General features: G+C 35.9%; 2 long non-coding RNA genes across 3 annotated transcripts in view; one reads left to right on the plus strand and one right to left on the minus strand.

The window, feature by feature from the left end:
• Positions 1–295: 295 nt before the first annotated feature.
• On the minus strand, positions 296–12,553 carry LOC141520032 (uncharacterized). The gene is made up of 3 exons (XR_012477516.1): positions 12,505–12,553; positions 10,423–10,530; positions 296–448 (listed from the first exon to the last, which is right to left on the minus strand). It is a non-coding gene; the product is annotated as an uncharacterized LOC141520032 (long non-coding RNA).
• A 5,152-nt stretch (positions 12,554–17,705) lies between these two features.
• Positions 17,706–19,134, plus strand: part of LOC141520033 (uncharacterized) — an 81,179-nt gene continuing 79,750 nt past the window's right edge. For both annotated transcript variants that reach the window (XR_012477517.1, XR_012477518.1), the window contains exon 1: positions 17,706–17,782. This is a non-coding gene — a long non-coding RNA (uncharacterized LOC141520033). The remainder of the gene's footprint in view (positions 17,783–19,134) is intronic.

Raw genomic sequence — 19,134 nt, forward strand, 5'->3', positions numbered from 1 at the left:
GTGGAGACTCATAGATGTTATTTGAGTGGCCTATGGTCTTATAGATAATAATTGTAGATGGTATTTGAACCCAGATGTTCATGAGCTAGAGTCTAGCTAGAGCTTTTCTATCATATGATGTCTCTACTACTAAACAGAATGTTAATAAAATATAAATAATAATGAAATTAGATTCACAAATGGGCTATTATGTTGAAAATACCTTGGATGGTGTCTGTTAGTAGCTATGCATAAGAAATTAAGCATTTTGAAGATTCCATTCCATTCTTTTTTAAAAGTATTGTTTATTCAGTATATTACCAATCAAAATAATGTTTGTTCTTCATTCTTGAAGAAGACCATGACCAATTGTAGGAAAGAAATTCTCCAGATCACCCATCCCAGCTTTCCTCAACCAACTTTTTTTTCTTCTCCTTTTGGCTTTCTTCCTTTTTCTTTTCTTCTCTCCCTTCAGGTATAAACCAAGAAAGTGGAAATTATTTTTTTTCAGATGTATTTTTCCTTCTCTTGTATAGTGCTTGGCATATACCAAACAGTTAATATGTGCTTGTTGGTTAACTGATAAGACCTGTGTTTCCATTGATATTGAGAATGTCCAGATAAAGAAATTCCCTTTACCTGTACAGATAGACACTTTCTATATTTTTAGGAAATAATTTCTATGTAATTTAGTTTTAAAGCATTGTCTAGAGCAATTTGCCCAATTTTATTCTTTCAGAGTGTGCAATTGAGGCAGATCTTCCTGGTTCTGATGTCAGCTCTCTATTTACTACATCAAACTGACTCTCACATACCCTAAAAATATCAGAACAAGAAAATATATTATAATGTCTTGATAAGACATACAGAATAAATTACTTGGAGAAAAATGCAAAGTACACAACAGAGAATAGAAGAAAACTTAGAAGAAAATTGAGAAAAAACAGAATAACTTTGAAAATGATTAGTATTTATTACACAATTTTTAAAAAGTAAAGGTATGAAATGGAAATTCATGTTTTTATATTGAATCTTCTTTTTATGTTGTTCAGTGTACATGAAGATATTCTTTTTTTGTGAATGTTTTGCATGTAAGTTAAAAATGAATTTTAAAAAGTTCACCTGACAAGTTATTGAACAAAGTCAAGATCAGGACTTTGAAATATGATTTTCTAGGAACAGATATAACTTATGAGTATTGTAGTGAGATAGGGACAAAGAGAATAAGAATGAGGTTGGCTGGTTTTGTCCAATACAAGGCTAGCTTCAACTTCTCAATTTTCCTTACCTCACATATACATTGAGTTGCCAAATCTTGCACATCTTTCAGTTGAACACTTCTCTCTACTCAAACAGCTAATGCTTCAGTTCAGTTTAGGCCCTTCTAGTCATTGGTTTGGTCAGTTCCATGGTTTTCTAATTGTTCTTTCTCCCTCAAACTATTCATCACTTTAGTCTGACTATACAACACAATTATCAGAGTGACTTTCCTTTAGCACATTTCTGATCACATCATTCCCTACAAAATAACCTTTGTTCCTCACTGCCATAAATTCATCTGACTTAAAAAAATACTTGTTTATTTCAAATGTAACCACATCATGTTAAAAATCAACTCAGCCAGTATTTTCAAAAGCTATTCCTTCCCCTAAATGATGAAGTTGAATAAATGTATTATTTGTATAGGGTTCCTTTTTATGTTCTTCCTCCTGCACACTTTGTTTATTATCATCCTGTATACATTTTAACTCTTAAAGCTCCAATAATATACAATTGTATATAGCTAATGATAGTTTGATGTTTCCTCTTGTAATATTTTAGCTAATTTGGTTCCAATTTTCCCAAAATCTGTCCAATGTTTTTGTCTTTAAAACCTGACTCCAACTTACTTTCTACCTTGACTATTGATGTGTTTCCAGGCACTATGGTCCAGGCAAACTGACCCATTCTGCATTCTTTACACAAGATAAGCCTTCCCTTCATGTATCTTTGTCTTGGTCATTTCCCCATTCCTAGAATGTCTGCCTTCCTTGCTTCTGTTTCTAAAATTTCTCTCTTCAAGATGTATCTTGAATTCCATCTTCTATATGAAGCTAGTTATGATATCCCCAATTACTAGTGCCTGCCTATGTTGTACATCATGACATTGTGCTATATCTGAAACAATATATATATATATATACATATATATGTGTATATATATATATATATATATATATATATATATATATATAGAGAGAGAGAGAGAGAGAGAGAGAGAGAGAGAGAGGAATCCTTCAGAGATATTGCTAGTTTGGTTCCAGACCACCACAATAAAACAAATAGATGAAGCAAGTCACATGAATTTTTTGGTTTCTCAGTGCATATAAAAGTTATGTTTATACTATTCTGTAACTCAATAGTATTATGTGTACAATGTTGTACAATGGTACAATGGTATTAGGACTAAAAGAACAATGTACTTAATTAAAGATACTGCATTGCTAAAAAATTGCTAAACATTATTTGAGCCTTCAGCTAATAGTATTTTTTTTTGTTAGTGAAAGGTCTTGCCTTGATATTGAGAGCTGCTGACTGATCAGGGTGGTGATTGCTGAAGGTTGGGGTAGCTGTGGCAATTTCTTAGAATGAGATCATCATGATTTTTGCCATATTAATTGACTTTTCCCTTCAACTGAACAGTTACAGTCCATTGTAGGGTTATTAACTGGCCTAATTTCAATCTTGTGACTTGGAGAAAAGGGAGGTCCAAGGAGACAGAGAAAGGAATGACAGGGCCGTGAAATAGAAACATTTATCTATTACATTTGACATCTTATATGAGTATAATTCATGGCACCCCAAAATAATCACAATAGTAATGTCAAAGATCACCATAAAAGGTATAATAATAATGTAAAAGCTTGAAATATTATGAGAATTAGCAAAATGTGACAGGGATGTTATGTGAGCACATGCTTTTGGAAAAATGACACTGGTAGAGTTGGTCAACACAGGGTTGTCATAAACTTTCAATTTATAAAAAAATACAATATTTGCAAAGTACAATAAAATTAGATTGTCTGTGTGTGTGTGTGTGTGTGTATTCTTCCCTAATGCATTATAAACTCCTTGAGAACAGGGATTGCTTCTTTCTTTTTGTTTCCTCAGTTGCTGGCACATAGCAGATGATTAATTTTTAAAACTGATTTCCTGAATCTTTTCCTAGAGATAGCCTTAGGGTTTCTAGTGGTGCTAAATGCCACTATTGGGCAAGGATATAAAAGCAGATCAAACACCATGAGACATGCAGTTTAATCAAACTTTAAAAATATTCAGCTGGACAGGGACATGGATAGATGGCTGGGACACCTTGAGACAATTTCTGAAAGTCTGATATGTGTGTTTTAGAGGAGTGATAGGTTAGTAGGAATGGAGAAAAGTTCATCTTGGAAGTAGGTCAAGTGGTATTTGTCCTCTTTTAACTAATTGTTCTTGCTAACTCCTTTTGAATTCAACTGTTTCTAAGATGCTAAATACGAATACAAGTTAATAGTAGTATCTAAATTTTGGTTAACAGGACCAAAGTTCAATTTTCATTCTAGTTATGGCTCTGCTCTTGGTTATCCTGAGAAAACAGTTCACTAATCCAAGAGCCAGTTTAGAAAATTGGAGGAAGAAAATAACCCTTTTTATTTTGCCCTATTTTTTTAGCTCATGGTGATCGATGCTTCCTTTCTTTTCCCTCCTTTTTTGACCTATTGATCTAGGACTTGTAGCATTTGAGTGAGGTTTTACATGAATATATTTTTTCCTCTCAGTGTTCTAAAAATTTTAGTCCATAATATTATTTTTAGATCATTATTATCTTCATTTATTCTCCAAGTCACATTTGTGATCTGAATGATTAAGTGACATTAATTAACATTAATAGAGGGTAAATAGAGTCAAAGAGGTCATTTAACTTTAATGAAATTCCTAGGTGAATTTCTTGTAGAGTTTAGGTGGAAACTCAGAACACTTTCTAGCACTCAACTGTTGACTAGAGATATTAAATTTTTGGAAAATTTGATGCCATGGGGAATAAAAATTTTCTTTACCACACTTCTTGAATGCTGAATATTTGCTTTTTTTGGGGGAAGAGGGATTATATGCAATGCTTATTTTTTTTACCATTCTTTCTAGCTCTAAAGTTATTTTATGATTATAAAAATATAAAAATGTATTATATATTTTGATTTCTCATAAAATTAACACCCTTTTATATTAAGTTTAAAAACACAGTTTATTTTGTTTTTATAATAATTAGACATTGGAAAGCATGACTCATTACAAGTAGAAAAGGTCAAAGCCTGTTAGACAGAGACTAAATGCCTCTATATTATGAATAATTCTTCAAGAAGAGAGGTAGGAAGTCCTTGCTATGGGAAGCACTGCCTAGTATCTTAAAAAATTGTAACTGGGTATGTATTAACAAACAGGAAATGAATGGTTGCTGATGTGGAAGTCTCTTTCAAATAATTTGTTTGCATTCAATCAAATAATATATTTTTGACAAAGGTTAAAATCCACAGCAAATAGGTGGAATGAATGAATATAATTAAAGTAAATGCAAGCTGACCTTTTAAAATAAGCCATCAGTTTCAAATATGGGAAATGGATAAAGGACTAGATTTCAGTAAAGGCTATCACAATTTTTTTTGCAGAACTTAAACTGACAGAAAACTCTTGTTACAAGAAAGAGGTCAGAGAAAAGAGGAAATTGCCTTAGTCAGGAAACCCCTGATCCCATTACTGCCTGGAAGTATATATCAACCAAGTGGAAAAACTAATTTATAATGAAAAAATATTTATAATAATTTATAGAGGAGATTATTAGAAAATTGTGAATAACATCACCTCTTAAAAATAATGTGAAACAAAGGACAGTAAAGTAAGAAAGATTGTCAAGAAACCCCCCAAAATAAGATTTATCCTAAGGAAAAATTGAAGGTAGAAAATGGATTATAAAAAATAAAGAGAAAAATCTGTCAATATTTCTATAACAAACTATTAGGGACAGCAATTCATATTGTAATCTAAAATCAAAGTACTCTTTTTTTTAAAGGATTTTGCAAGGCAAATGGGGTTAAGTGGCTTGCCCAAGGCCACACAGCTAGGTAATTATTAAATGTCTGAGGTCACATTTGAACTCAGGTACTCCTGACTCCAGGGCCGATGCTCTATCCACTGCGCCACCTAGCCGCCCCTAAAGTAAGAAGTAAAATATTAGAAAATTTAAAGACAAAAGTGGAACCAGTTCAAATCTTAATCATAAGTCTTTGCTGGAGGTAATAATTTTCAAGGAGTTTTCAATATTGTAAAAAGGGGAAGATATTAAATGGTTAGAAAAAAACACTAAAGCTAAAGTTGATCAAGAAGATGTTAAGAACTACTGACTCATATTTCTACTTTTTTAACTTCTTCACTTAACTTACTACTCTAACTTTAACAATAATTTATACCTCATTGATGAAGACCTCATTGATGAACAGGAGAAGAGATAGGCAAGACTTTGAAAATATCTTATAGCAGATCATATGTTGATGGTCATACATCTGGATGAAATGTTGATACATGATTCCAATGAAAAAATTGATTTGGTAGAATACAATGTAGCCTTGAAGGCTTAGTTCTAACAATGTCTTTCCCCAGGCAAATGTTATGATAATATAAGATGCCTTGATAGATTCAGCAAAAACGTAATTTCTTTGTATTTTTTATAATATTATTTGAGGCATACATTTACCAAAGGCAATTGTCACAATATATAACATGTCTAATTGAGAGAGCAAATGGAAAGATTACTTTATATGATGAAATTCTCCAGATGCTCCTGTTTCTAGACATTGCTCTGATTGCATCAAGACCTGGATTTTTGTGGATCCTTCTAAAAGAACTTCATGATCCTTTGCAAGTGTTAAACTGAACAATTCACAAGAGAAAAATCAAGTGGAGGCGGAAGAATGTTTATTTTCCAGATAGCTTAGTCAGTAGGATAAACGGTGCATAGATCTAGTCCATACATATCATTATATATAGTTTGGATGGACACAATGAATAGCCAAGATTGAAATGAATGGAGAAGGAAAACAGGTTACATTGAATTTGAAAAATGTTACAACATATTTACTTTTTAAATATGACCTAACAAAACTAATTTATAAAAACACATATATTCTCCACCCCCAATATATTCTTCTGATTGTGAATCATGCATGGGTTATTACAGTAGAATCAACAAGAAAATATGTTTTTAAGCTCAAATATGCTTTTGACTGTGAACTATATATATTATAACTTTCAAAGCATTAAAAGAATGAATCAATCAAAAGGCAGTAGAGAAATATATAGGTAAACAGGCTCTGGCATATTAGAAACGTGCAAGAAAAACAAAGGAAAAGAATATTACCAAAAATATAGTTCTAGAAATTCAAGTGAGTCGATCATTTAGAAATCAAAATGGATTATATTCAAAGGTAAAAAGACATAGAGTTGGCTCTTCCTATGGAAGGTATAGTTGAGTTGCATCTAGAGGGTATAGATGAGTTGCACAAGTTAAAGGTTGAGTAAGTTGCAATCTGCACCATTGGAGTGAGTTCACACATTGATGAAATCATTGATGAATTGAGTATATATTGAAGGAATTAGAAATTTACCAGTTGATTGTATTTTTTCCTATTTTTGTTAAATGGAGTTACATGGTTTTGAAATGTGGGCGATCTCAGTTATTTCAATCTGTTTATTTTTCCGGTTTGAGAAGCAAGACAAAATTTTGAGAACTGGAGAAATCATCAACATGAAAATAAAGTTATTATGATCACCTAGTATTTTAAATATACAGAAAACAATTTCAGAGAGGAAAATTAGGGGGAAGGAGATGGAGAAGAAAAAAATAATATTCTTTATTATTTTTTATAGGTTTTTTTTTTTTTTGCAAGGCAATGGGGTTAAGTGGCTTGCCCAAGGCCACACAGCTAGGTAATTATTAAGTGTCTGAGGTCGGATTTGAACCCAGGTACTCCTGACTCTGGGGCCAGTGCTTTATCCACTACGCCACCTAGCCACCCCCAACATAATATTCTTTAAACAAGCATGAGAGCTCATCAATCTCATTTTTCTATCTGTATCAGTCATTTTTATTGATTCTAAATCTTTAGTTTTATCTTCTTCATGGTCACCTGGAAAGTGAATTTTTACCCAGATTGAGACATGTTTGCTTATTTCTTGAATTTGGCGTCAGCATTTTCAAACATAGATTCTTTTATCCCCTTCTTCTTTCACAAAATATGTGACTAAAATAGGAGAGGAGTGACAAGAGGCAGAAGCCATGTTGTGCAGAATCCTTTGGATAGGGCCCAAGTCTATATTCCTGGATCAAACACCTGAATATGTATCTTATTCTGTAATACTGAATCAAATATCATATCTTTACTGGATTTCTGGTTTGGGAACTCAGTCAATTACAGTGACTGGCGGTTGTGTCATTGAATAAATCACTCAATTGGAGAATCTCTGAGTTATATAGGACCTAAAGGCTGAGTGGTCAAACGCATCTGGATGCTTTTTACTTGAATCCCCAACAAGTCATCATCAGATCTTTGTATTAGAAAATTCACTATAGGGAAACTCATAGTTTCTGAGGCAGCTGACTGCTTCTGGATATTTCAAATTTTTGGAAAGTTTTTCCTTATATAAAAAATAGATTTGCCTCTCTGCAACTTCTTTACACTCAAGGGACAAACAGCCTTTTAAATTCTTGAAAACTGCTATTGTATCTTCTTTAAATCTTCTCTTTCCTCAGTTGAACATTGATGATTTCTTCAATTAATGCACATATGACATGTTCTCTGGTCCCCTTATCAACTTAGTCACTCTCTTCTGGATTTGCTCTGGTTTGTCTTTCTAAAAATGTGGTACCCAGAAATGAATACAATTATTGTGATTTTTTTGGGGGGTTTTTGCAAGGCAAACAGGGTTAAGTGGCTTGCCCAAGGCCACACCGCTAGGTAATTATTAAGTGTCTGAGACCAGATTTGAACCCAGGTGCTCCTGAGTCCAAGGCCTGTGCTTTATCCACTACGCCACCTAGCCGCCCCAATTGTGATTTTCACAGGTGAGAGTAGAGCAAAACTCTTTTATCCCTTTTTCAGGATACTAGGTTACTTATGGGATTTGCTTTATTGGCCACCATGTCATTTTTTATTTAAGGTGAGCTTGGAATTCACTGAATACCTCAGGAAAGTCTTATTAAGTTCTCTAGACTTCGGGCAACTCATTAGTACTTGATCTTATTTCCAGCCCAACTCTTGCAACTATCATCTTGGGGAGCAATCCTGTGAAGATGTAAACTGATAACTGCCTCAGTAGTTATTGAAATTCCAGAAATGAAGATTCTTACCACCAAAGTCATTGGTGTTGTCAGATGGTTCAGAATTAGAAACATTATTTTAGCAGTGGTGATGATATTAAAATTGCTCTACCATCTGCTTTGTAACTACATGCTATGGACTATGGTGGGGGGCAGGGTTTGGCTCTTTCCATCTGACTTGTAGCTGAATTTTCCTGAACTATTATTAGAATGTGAGCTCCTTGAACAGAGGGCTATTTCTGTTTTAATATTGTTAACTTCAGTGCTTAGCACACTGTCTTTCACATAATTTATACTTCATTCATTATTGGTCTTTTTTTGGTGACTGAATAAACTTCTCTTTGTCAAATATTTTACAACTTCAAAGTAAAATTTTACTACAAGTCAATCCTAAACCCAAGTTCCTCATTAAAATGGATTGTTCCATTTTTTTGGATTTCCTCATTTGGGGATATTTGGATATTTTCAGCATCTAACAAAGAACCAGATACAAAGAAAATGCTTAATACATTTTTTTTGATTGATTTGACTATCCCAATCTAGGAATGATTTAGAACAGATGAATGACTCACACACTCAAGGATCAAGGAAAGATTCTGAATCTTTTGAAAGATTCAGGCCTCAGTTGTATAGCTCAAAGGCTTTAGATTCATCACATGTAGTCAGTCATCAGGATGCACAGTTATCTATCCAGATAGGATCTAATCCCTATTTTTATCTGCTGACTTATGGAGTGGATTCTTTTTTTGGGGGGGGTTGGGTTAAATGACTTTCCCAAAGTCACACAGTTAAATAAGTATTAAGTATCTGAGGCTGGACTTGAACTCAGGTCCTCCTGACTCCAGGGCTGGTGCTCTAGCCACTGCACCACCTAGCTGCCCCATTGGAGAGGATTCTTTGAAAAGAACTGAAAGAGGACTAGAAATCATGTTATATGAGAATATAGATTGGTTGAAGGAAATGGATGTGTTTAGTCTAGAGAAGGCTTGGAAAAGAGGACCTTGTGGTGATTTGGAAGAAGGATTGAAATTGTTCTCTTTAGCTCCAAATGCCAGAATTAGGAACAGAACTAAAATAGAAGTTTTGCTCAATGAGTTTTTGCTTTGATATAAGGGGAAAAAAGCTTCATAAAAATAAACATTTCCCCAAAGTTCAGTGGGCTGCTATGGGCAATAGTGGGTCATAAAGGAAAGCTGGATGACCACTTGTTGGGGATATCATAATTATGTTCTATTTGGATATTGATCTTCCTGGATGATTCCAAAGTATCCCAATTCCAAGATCATATGTCTCTTTAATTTTAAAACTTATTTTTACAGCTAAAATATTAGTGTAATACTAAATCAAATGTCTGTGGAAGCAAACTCCATTTTTCTGATAGAAGGGTTCTTTTTCTACTCCCATCGAAACACATTTGTAGCAACTTCTACCTAGTTTAAACCACCTTGAAACAGTGCTGATTGTTGGCTATTGTCTGATATTTGTTAAATCATCTGTGTAAGCTAATTCTGATTAGTTTACATTGCACAAAAACCAATTGTTACTAAGAATTAATCATAAAGCATTTATTAAGCCCTTACAGTATACCTTGGTTCTTGTCCTTTGTTATCAAAGAAGACCAAAATGACATCACTATGTTTGAGACAAATACAGTGTGTTTGACAGTAGTTGATCAGACCCATATACACCATACACTGTGCAGACACAACCTCTGCCCTCAAGGAGCTTATATTCTGTTGAATGAGTCAGCTTATCTTTACATAAGTACATTTAAGATAGATGCAGAGTTGATGGAATGTAGCCTTAGAGCAGAAAGCAACTCTAGGCAGCTTATAGACAGTGTCACTGGAGATGATTCTTAGAGTAAGGCAAGGTTTAACAAAGGTGGAAGTGAGGAGGAAAAGTATTCCAAACATGAGGAATAACTAATGAGGGCAAAGACAAAAAAGATAGGACTTGTTTGAATAATAGCAAATAGGGTAATATGGAAGCTATATGGAAGACCATTAAAGAGATAGGAAGGGGTCAACTTGTCTTTTTTACAATCATCATACCTGGGCTATAAAATATTGACTCTTTTCATTTTCAATGATGTTGATCATGTGGTGCCTTTGGCTGCCAAGCTGGTGAGTTTAAAATAGTAAACTTCATAGATACAGCATCTGTGGGGTAGATTTTATAATATCAAGACAATTCAATTCAACAAATTTATTTAATGCCAACCATGTCCAGCAGTAGATGGCTCAGTGGATAGAGTTTGGAGCCTCTAATAAAGAATGGGTTCAAATCTGACCTCAGGCTCTGGCTAGTTATGTTACCCTGGACAAATCATTTAATCCTGTTTATCTTAGTTTCCTCATCTGTAAATAAGCTGGAGAAGGAAATGAAAAACCACTTCAGTATCTTTGCCAAGAAAACTCCAAATGGGGTTGTGAAGAGTCAGACTTACATAAGTGAAATGCCTGAAAAGCAATATAACTATGTGCAAAATGCAGAAATGAAACAGACCCTGGCCTCAAGGAACTTTATGAGTGAATACAAAGGAATAAAAAAAAATTTCCTTTGGGAGAGTGTACAAACAACTGGAGGGAATCATGTGGGACATGGAACCTCTTCTGTGCTTTGAAGTAATCTAGGCAACTGTTAAATCTCTACCTAAGAAGAGAGTGTCTTCTAATGTGAAGAACCATCAGTGCAAAATCACAAAGGAAATAGAATATAGAAAGATGGAGGACAGCTACAGTAGAGTTGAATGACTGAAACATAGATTTTGAGGAGTCGATATGAATAAGATTGACTGGATAAGAATACCAAATGTGGAGGACTTTTAACTGTTAGGCTGAGAATTTGTAGAGGCAATGTGGAGCCTTTGAAAAATTCTTACTAAGGGATTAGCATGGTCAGGTCTCTGTTTGAGAAACAACAATTTGACAACTTGGTGGGGAAAAGGTTAGAGAAAGGAGATACTGTAAACAGACAGTTCAATTATTTTACAATTATCTACTCCAGAGGTGATGTTTCTGAAGCAGTAAGTTTCTGAAGATCTTATATGTAGGGAGGGATGGATGGAAGGAGGGTGTGTATGAGAGAGAGAGAGAGGGCGGGGGGAGGATAGAGCCAGAGACAGAGAGAGGAAAGAGAGGGAGACAGGGAGTAAGAGAAAGAGATACAAACAGACAAAGAGATGAAGAGAGAAGGAAATAGAGAGGGACAGAAAAAAAATCTATAGATAAGGACACAGAGAGGCAGTTAAGAGATGCTTAGACATAGAAAGATGAGTCAAATTAACACTTAAGGTTCATTCTCCAGCCTGATATGTTGGGGCTTGGTTCTAATTTTTGTAAAAACAGAGCTCACATTTTGCTGACAAGGAAAGAAAGGTCAGATCATGCAAACTTCTCTCAAGAACTCTGTCAGGATTCACAAGCTTCATTATCTAGCCACCCTTTGACCAGAGTCTAACAGTTGGCCAGCCCCATTCATAGTTTGAATGCCTTTATGACACAATTAGTTTCATGTTGTTTCCTAGCCACAGGCTGTATTCCCCATCTTGAATAACCAACTGGCGAATGTTGGTTGTTCGATCAGTTGGGTGACCTGCTGCGAGAGTCTGGATGGATCAGGGCCAGTCTTCAAATCCTTCTACTGCAAAAGCAATTCTGAGGCAAGGCCCAAAGACAGTGAATGGGAAGAATGGCACACGGAAATTGTCTGCCAAATTAGCCTCTAGGGAACAGTTCCCCTTTGGGGAGCACAGGAGGAAAACAGAGATAAAACACCTTGCCAAAGGACATGATGACAGTAATGATTCAGGCTGCTGAGTAAGCCTGCCTCTGAATGAAATGTATTCAGTCTCATGGTGTGAATCACAGGAAGGAGATAAGGCCTCACTGGTTCATTAAACAAGATGGAATGATGTAGGTAGTGATTACATTGTCCTTGGTGGCTGCCTCTGAGACCCACTAATATGTAGAGACCAAAATGCTCCAATCATCTAAGAAATTGCATCTATTAGTTTGTTACAGGTATGTTTGGGGAGGTTGCTTATAGAGGTACAGTCCTCTCTGAGGTATAGTAGACAGAACGCTAGACTTGGATTTAAGAAGACGAGCTTGAATCCTGCCTTAGAAACTTACCTTTATGTGTTAGCTCCAGTTTAAGCCCCTTCTTCTCTTTCAACCTTAGTTTCCTTGCCTGTAAAAAACAAGCCAAAAAACCCCCTTTCAAAACTGAGATAATAAAAGCATTTACTTCTCAAGGTTATTATGAGATAATACATATAAAGCAATATGCTGACTTTAAATGCTGGCTATTATTATTGTTGTTGGTATCATTATAGGCCAGCGAACACTAACTTAGCAATTTCCAAGCAAAGCTATGGAAATGATGATCTGAGCGGTCAGCATTTTAATCCTCTTTCCTGGCCCTGCCTTGCCCTCATTCAGGTCTCATCAGAGGGCCTCTGGGACAGCTGTGACCTAAGTCAATGAAACCTCCATGACGGAGGATAGGAGAAAGAATATTTTCGTTGTGTCCAGCTGCAAAAAGTAGCCCAGAACTGACCTTTGTGGAATGTAAATTTGTCTCAGAATTTTACCATCTGCAGATGCCTTCTTTAAGCCACTATTGCCTCCTTTGATTCCTGTCTCGTTAGAGGTACATCTAAGACATTACTAGAAAATAGCCTTAGATGTTTATAATGGGGATGGCATGCAAAGAAATAAAAGGAACAGGGTTGCCTCTTCTCCTAGAAATAATAGTGGTACAAAAGAAAAACCCATCAAAAATTTGACTAAAGAAGAGGAAAGAATGCAGGCATCTTTCAGAACCCCCAGAATGTGTCAGCTTTTATAAATTGACTCTTTTTGTGTTGGTGTCTCAGATTCCTTTCTCACATAGAAGAATTTTTTTTACTAGTTTAGTCTGTGGACTAACTGGCCTTTTCCCCCATAGACTCCTGTAAGACCAAGTCAAAAGTATGGAGAGTAGTTGTGATAATGTCAGTATGACAGTTCTGTGGGCCCACATACAGACCAGACCTGACCGCAGCCGGGACCAGGAGGCTATATGGATCTGCTGGGGTGGGACTAAGAGAATATCTGGATAGATAGCTGGAGCATCAAGCGAGTGTAGCAATAGTTAGAGATCCAGGAAAGCAGTTGGTCAGCATCAGGGAGGTCCAGTGGTCAGTAGCAGGAATGTGTCCCAGTGTCAGAGTAGTCTGGTGACAGACCAGAGGCAGACATCCAGACAGGTGGGTGGTCAGCTTCAGGAAAGTCTGACATCAGAGAATGAGACCCAGTTGTTGGGACTGTGGTTCAAGGTATGATTTCAGTCCAAAAGGATATGAAGAATAGGGCAGGTTACCAAGGGGAAGATTGGTATGACTAAGTCAGGACCCCAGTCCTAGAGGATATAGGGAATGGGTTGCGTTACCATGAAAGGGACTGTTTTCTGGGGCTGGGATATACATTCAGTGATTGTAGTTGCAGTGTAAAAGACAGGAGAGCTATCTTCCTATTCATTAGATCTGTTCCCTAAGCATCATTAAGTCATGCCATCTGAGAAAACTTGATGCAAAGTCTTTGATCTCCATGCACATGACAGAGCCAATAAGGGTAGAAGTGAGCCAAAAGCTCTTTTGTGGGCCTTCTGTACCACTTATTGGATTATTAGCTACTGTACTTCCCCCCTTCCCTTCCTCTTCTGCTTATTCCTACCATCCCCATATGTTCTTTACTCTCCTTTCTTGGCTAGGGAGAAAAAGATTTCTCTAGACTGAAATTCCACTCCAAAGTTGGTAGGCTCAATGTCTCAAATTGAATTAACTGTCTTCATCCAATAAGTTTGTTTACACTTGGCCAAATGGAACTTCCTATTTCTAAGAAAAAAAATCTTAAAAAAACTCATAAAAGTCTAAGAAGGGTTCTTGGACATTACAAGTAGCTCTTTCCTCACACCATGTGGATGAGTTAAGTGTAAAGGAATCAGAAACATACGGATTAAATTTTACTCAGAATGCACATGTGGCTTAAAAAAATGACGGGGAAAGATGCCCACAGCCAGACTTGATTTGGGTTTTACTGAAAGAGAAACATTTCAGAAATGTTCTGTGATGCTTAGAGATCCCAAAAGATAATGAATTGTACATATCCAGACATCTTTCATTTTGTTCCTCTTGTACTTTTGCATTTCTCTACAAGAGATTATAAAGCACAGACACATTAAAAATGAATTGCTCAAGTTGGCAGTTGGCAAAAATCAACTTCAGCATACCAAGAAGCTCCTGCTGGCTCTGGAAGATGGCCTAAATGTGGGCAGCAGCTTGAAAATGTCCTGGATAAGGTCACCTGCCTGATTAGGACTGCATTTCAAAGGTTGCATCTTAAGCTTCCCCACATAGTCACTTCACTTGTCATTTGGAATTTGTAGAATATACTCTGATATAAAATAGAAATGAAATCAGTCCTTGTGCACTTGTTCATTTGAGGGTCATTTTTTCAAGTGTGTCTTTGGGGTTTTGAGTATGGCTGCTCTAGGCTTTTCAGACCCATGGGACTCTAGCTGCCTCCTTCCATGGGGAAGTAACATCAGGTTAGGCCTTGCCATACTTTCCCCATTCCCTGGTCTGGGTCTCCCAGAACCTATCTGAGTTGCTTGACTGCTTGTAGTGAGATAGGGGTCACTAACTTTATTCCTTTTGGTGAGATGGAGGACTGTAAGGTTTTGCTCTTTGCCCAGCTGTTAAGTTCCTAAAATTCTCCAGGCAAATCTTATTATCTTCCTCCTTTCTGAACCCTTTAGGCCCCTGGCACTGTTATATGAGTTACTGATGAGAGTTAAGAACCCATAGGCATTTCCAGCTGTTCAGCTGCTCTCCCTCTAGGACTTCCAAGCCTTGCCATCTCTCCTGACCTGTGTCTCTTCCAATTAGAATGTGAACTCCTTTTGAACAAGGATTTTTCTTTTTTGGTATCCATAATACTTAGCACAGTGATTGGACATTTGCATTCTCATTCAGTTAGTCTGAGATATGCAGTTACACTAATTTACCATAGTCCATCCAAAACTAAATAGTGAGCTATGGACTGGGTGAGTTGCTATTGCTTCTTCTTCAGTAAGAGACTACTCATAGATGGAAGCCCCTCAAGTCTTCTGCCATAGAAGAGCCTAGGATGCCTCCGAGCTATAAGATACAATTGGAAAAAAAAAGTTCTTGATGTAAGTGGGGGCCTCCATGGCGCCAGAAGGCAAAAATAGCAATAGATAGATATTGCAAGGAAATGTTGAGGTACACTATACAGGAAAATATTCCCAAGGGTATTGGGACAGATTTTGGATTTCTCTTTGTAAGAAATCTTCAAAGAAGGTAGTATAGAATGACTAGTCCAGAATATTGCAGAAGGTATTTCTGTGTAGATACAGATTTTATTTGTCTTGAAGTCCCATCAAACTTTGAGAGTTTATGATATTTTGCTTATGTCTGTTTTTAGCTATTCTGAATCACCAGGTTGTTCTCAGTAAATGCTGTTTCTATGATATGAAGGGGCCTCCAAGGCATTGCATATATTCAGAATTGAGAAGATGAGAGAGGGCTGTCATTCCTCTCTTGAATGATGAAATTTAAAAAACATATTCCTTTTACCTTTTATTTATTCATTTAAAAAGTCACTATCACTTCCCACTTCTTCTGGTTCTATATCTCTTATAGCAAATATCTATCTATATCTATATCATCTATATCTATATCATCTATATCTATATCTATATCTATATCTATATCTATATCTATATCTATATCTATATCTATATATAGCTATATAGCTATATAGTTATATAGCTATAGATATATAGATTCAGCCAAAAACTAATGGATACATTGGCTGTACATGAAAATGGTATACTTCACCTCATACCTCTGGTCCATTGCCTCTTCTATTTGGAGGTAGAAAGTATATTTCACTAACATTCTCCTTATGTCTGGTTAATATTTGGAGCAGCTATATCCACTTTGCTGTATCTGGAATCAGGAGACCTGAGTTAAAATGTGGCTTCCGATATTTCCGAGCATTATGATCCTAGGCAGCTCAAAATAATGCAGTGGATAGAGCCCTGAGTCTAGGTTCAAGAAGACTCCTCTTTCTAAATTCAAATCTGGACATGTACTTCCTAGCTATGTGATTCTATACAAGTCACTTAAACTATTTGCCTCAGTTTCCTCATCTGTAAAATGAGCTAGAGAAGGAAAATGGCAAACCATTCTAGCATCTCTGCCAAGAAAACTCCCAATGGCATCATAGATAGTCAGACATGACTGAAGAATGACTTAACAACATGTGTGCTTCAGTTTCTTCATCAGTAAAATGAAGATAACTACACCTATCTTTCAGTGTTGTTATAGAAATCAGATGAAACAATATTTGCAAAAGGACCTGCAAACCTTAAAGTACTCTCTAAATGTTGGTTATCATGATGATGGTGCTCTGAAATTATTCATTGAGGTTTTCTTTAACATTTTTGTTTTTCTTATAGACCATGCTCTTGGTTTTGCTTTCTTAGCTCTCATATAAGCCTTCCCAAGTTTCTCTGAATTCTCAATATTCATCATTCATTCATATATAACAATGGCCATTTCTGGTAAAGTTTCTAAAGTTTCCTTTTACTGAGGAGCTGATAAAGGGTAAGATAGCTAGTAAGTGTCTTAGGCTAGATTAGAACTTAGAAAGATGAACCTTTAAACTTGGCATTTAACCTACTATGCTACCTAGCTATCCTTTTGGTAGAATATTCCTTCATAAAGGAAATAACTTGTGAATTTGTCTGATTTATAATCTTAGATTGTTGTATGTTGACTTTTCTTAAGCTAACTTAGGCTATTATAGCCTTTATGACTTGTTTATGACTATTTTACTGTTCTATAGGTGAGCCACGGGCTATATATGTTCCAAAGACAATGTAAGGGAATATGATATGAAGTTAGTGACTTCTGTCACTTATCTTTGGAGAAGCCACTCAACTATTATGGCTTAAGGTATCTTATATTTAAAAGGAGAGAACTGATCTGGATGCCCTCTGAAGTTCTGGCTTTCAATCTATAGTCCTCTGAACTTTGGATACTATGATCCATTCAGGGCAACAGTCACCTGGGATTTGATACTTCTGGACTCCTCCCAGACTTTGCTTAAAGGCTTCCCTCTACTTTCAGTGCCTTAGATTCTCAAAATCTGAAATGGACACAGTACCAGGAAGATTCATAAATTATTTGGAGTTCTTGAGCTGAAAAAAATTATATATAGGCACAAGATAAAACAAACCACATATTCTTTTCTTGCTACCAACAGATTTATAACAACTGCCAAATAGAAGTTATTTTCCAGGATAATTCTGATTTTCAGGAAACAGAGAAGCAAGCAGGTAAGTGATTTTTTTATGATTTTTAAAAAAAGATAATGTTAAAAGTTTAGAAATCAGATAATAGATTGACTTGCTTCTTTCCTCTGAAAAACAGCAACAGATGCAGATGATTCTGAGCACATGTGGAAAAACAGAAGAGTAATATTGGCTTCCCCCCCTTCTAGCCTTGTGGTTAGCAAAACCTCTCACCTCAGGATACCTTGAATCCTTCCCTCTTAGAGGGTAGCTACAGTGTAAAGTTTCTCCTTCCTCTGTTAAAATATTTATGACTTTCTACTACTGGGTGGCATGTTTGGGAGCCAGGATCATCTTTGTCCGGCAAAACTTGCAACCTTTAATTAAGCACATGTCACATCCAAAAGTGACTTTCTAAGACTCTTTTCTTTCATTTTTTTAACTTTACCTAGCTTCTTGGGTGTGTGTGTGTGTGTGTGTGTGTGTGTGTGTGTGTGTGTAAATTGAATGAATGAGACATTCCATTATCTCTCTGCTTTTTTGGAGGAAGGGAAGAACAAGAAGCAATCTTTCTTAAAGGCATTATTTTTATGTCTCATCATTCATCCAATCAATGCTAAGAACCATATTAAGTGTTGATTTTAGTGTAGGGAGGTCAAGTAGACAAAATCTCAGTTCTAGAGGACCTAGATCATTGATGCATGCAGTATAACACAATACATGACAAGATAAACTCCAAATATGAGACAGGTTGGTAGAGTGGATAGAAGACTTATGGTCAGGAACATGAGTTCAAATTGTGACATTACATACTTTATTCATGGAAAATCACTTGAGTTCACTGTGACTCGGTCAACACCTTAGAATTTGCTCAAGTCATGGTCAGATTTTGATCTTCAGTTTACTATGGTAGAGGGAATTCCCATATGGGAAGTTCCATAAATGAATGCAATTGCAGACTCTTTTTAGTCCCTGAACAATTAAAAAGAAGTGAAAGAAAATATTTAATATCATCTCTAACTAAAGTGGTAAAAATGTAAGTATGATGGTATGAAGGGATGATCATGATTTTATACCATCTCTCTAAACAGGGAAGGCCCAAGGTTACTTATTTTTCATTAATCCAGAATAGATAAAAGGGAGGGAACTTGATTGAGTTCAGCAAGATCATTCCAGGAACAGAATGGAGGTGGGAGCAGAATTGAGAATGATGGCTGGAATCATTCATTTGGAAATTGGTAAGAAGTAGGAGAAAGATAAATATCTGGCAAAAGAATTTTAAAGCATTTTTTCAGAGTGATTTTGAAATATTAGGGTATATATAATGCTGATCAATCTAAGTCAGTAAATTGACCCTTGCTTTTGGAAATTAGAAAGTGAAAATTCTCCCACACAAC

The sequence above is a fragment of the Macrotis lagotis genome, chromosome 4 (assembly GCF_037893015.1).
Source record: "Macrotis lagotis isolate mMagLag1 chromosome 4, bilby.v1.9.chrom.fasta, whole genome shotgun sequence".
NCBI lineage: Eukaryota > Metazoa > Chordata > Mammalia > Peramelemorphia > Peramelidae > Macrotis > Macrotis lagotis.